Source organism: Octodon degus, unplaced genomic scaffold (assembly GCF_000260255.1).
Source record: "Octodon degus isolate 3935 unplaced genomic scaffold, OctDeg1.0 scaffold00401, whole genome shotgun sequence".
NCBI lineage: Eukaryota > Metazoa > Chordata > Mammalia > Rodentia > Octodontidae > Octodon > Octodon degus.
In genome coordinates, this window is record NW_004524977.1 from 108,654 (window position 1) to 110,782 (window position 2,129).

Genomic DNA, 2,129 nt, shown 5'->3' on the forward strand with positions numbered 1-2,129 from the left:
AAAAACTAGGACTGGAAATCCCATTCAAGCCACCTATCCCCCTACTGGGAATTTTCCCAGAGGAACTGAAAATGTCATATCATAGTGATATATGTGAAGAAGTATTCTTAACTGCCACAATAAAGCAAGTGTTAAAGATCCATCTGGCTACTTCCAGCTGAAGTGGGTCACAGATGTGGTTGGCAATTGCAGACACTACAGAGGGTCTATCTAAAGGCGCTTAGTAGATACCAGATGTTCTTGTTTTGGGAAGAGGCACAGCTTTAAGTTTGTAAGAGACAAGGCCACAAAAACAATTAAGTGTGCATGAGCCAAATAAGAAAATCAACAGATTAATTATGAATATATCCAGGAAGGTTTTTCACCAGGAGAAGCCAGTAATATCTTTCCATAAAGAACATAAGGAGTAGATCCAGGGAATTTCAGAATCAGACATGTTATTAACAGCTATTGAGATATCAGCAGAAGGAATAGGAATGCACACTCCACATTTAGCTTTTATGAAAAGACCAGCTGACACTGAGTATAGTTAGTTAAAGCCTTGATGAGTTACATGTCATCCTTTAACCCTAGGGGAAGGATAAAGATAAAAGCCAAATGATTATACCAGTGAAACACACTTCTAGACCATTGATACCATAGGCAAGATAAGTTTGAAGGTTTATCAATATTTCTGACACTTTTGCCTTATAAACATGAAAATGTAAAACATGTCAAAATGTAAACATGTCAATATGCATCTTCCTAGCTATCCATGGGGTAACCAGGATCTCAACTTGTGTCCATAGGAACAATGAGTTCCCTCTGTGGCTTCCATTCTAATTCATGGGTGATTGAGGTGGTTTGTTGTAATGCAGTCTTCAGCCTGTAAGGTTATTGTGTGTATACATTTTTGGAGGTTGTCCATCACAAATATTTTAGTAGAGTTAGGTCATTGGGAATAGGAGTGATTTTTCTGTTCCCAATATAAAGGGTGTTTTCCACCAAGATGTCGTATAGAGGAGGTTAACTATAGATAATCATTCTGTATCTGAAATTAGCCATCTTGATGTCTATGGGTTTTGGCTTTCAGGATATGACCCTTCCTCTTATTTAATAGGGGTCCTACCAGAGTCTTTAAAGAAGCTTCAATGATATTTTTAGAAAAAAAAATCATTCTGTCCAGGAATGCTAAGAGTATAGTTTATATGTCACTCAGCTATTTTGTAATGGTGAACTAAAATAGGAACAATTGAACTCTTTCATAGCTCATCAATATAGTTCTTGTAGGACTGCTTGCCATAAACTGACAACTTAGACTTCATCTTTGTGGTTCAAGCCATCCATCTGGCCTCTGAACACAGTTTGGTTAATGTTCAAAATATTCCTTTGTTCTGAGCCACAGATTGTTAAAAGCAGTCTACACAAAATTTCCTGTGATCAGCCTCATATCCTAAGGTAACTTTCTGTTTGAAAGACAAGTCCCTGTTCACAATGTTTATTGTGATCAGTCCCATATCTTAAGGAAATAACTCTCTGTTCTAAGGATAACTCTCCATTCCCAAAATCATCTCGATACCTTTCTGTAACATCCCATGATCAACACCATGCCACAAGAATTAATAATTTGTTCCTAAAATTGTAACCGCATGTTAAAAGAATGTAACCTGTTTCCTATAAGTGGACACTGACCCCAGTGCAGCATTCCCTTTTGTGCAAGTCACCCCCCTCTTTGTGGTTTTCAGCTTTAAAAACCCTTGTCTCTCCCCACCTTGGCACGCACATACTTGGAGACAAGAGTACGTGCCTCTGCTGAGCTCAGCTAAATAAAGCACTTTTAAGTTGAGTCAGGTTTTTGATTTTTGGGTTACAACATTTGGGGGCTCATCCAGGATTCCTCCAATGAGGGACCACCCCTGGACTCAACCCTTGGAACTTCTCCATATCCAAGGATTTTTCATTGGGGCCTCATCTCCCAGGTACCTTATTTCCTTTTGTATGTATGTTTGTATGTTTGTCTTATTGTCTTGGCCTTGGAATTTTTTTGGGCTGATGGACCTGGTGTCCCTTCCGCAGAGGATCTGTTTATTTTATTTGGGTTCTGCTTATTGGTTTTAAGATTTCATTTTATGAAGCCTTTTGGTAAAGCA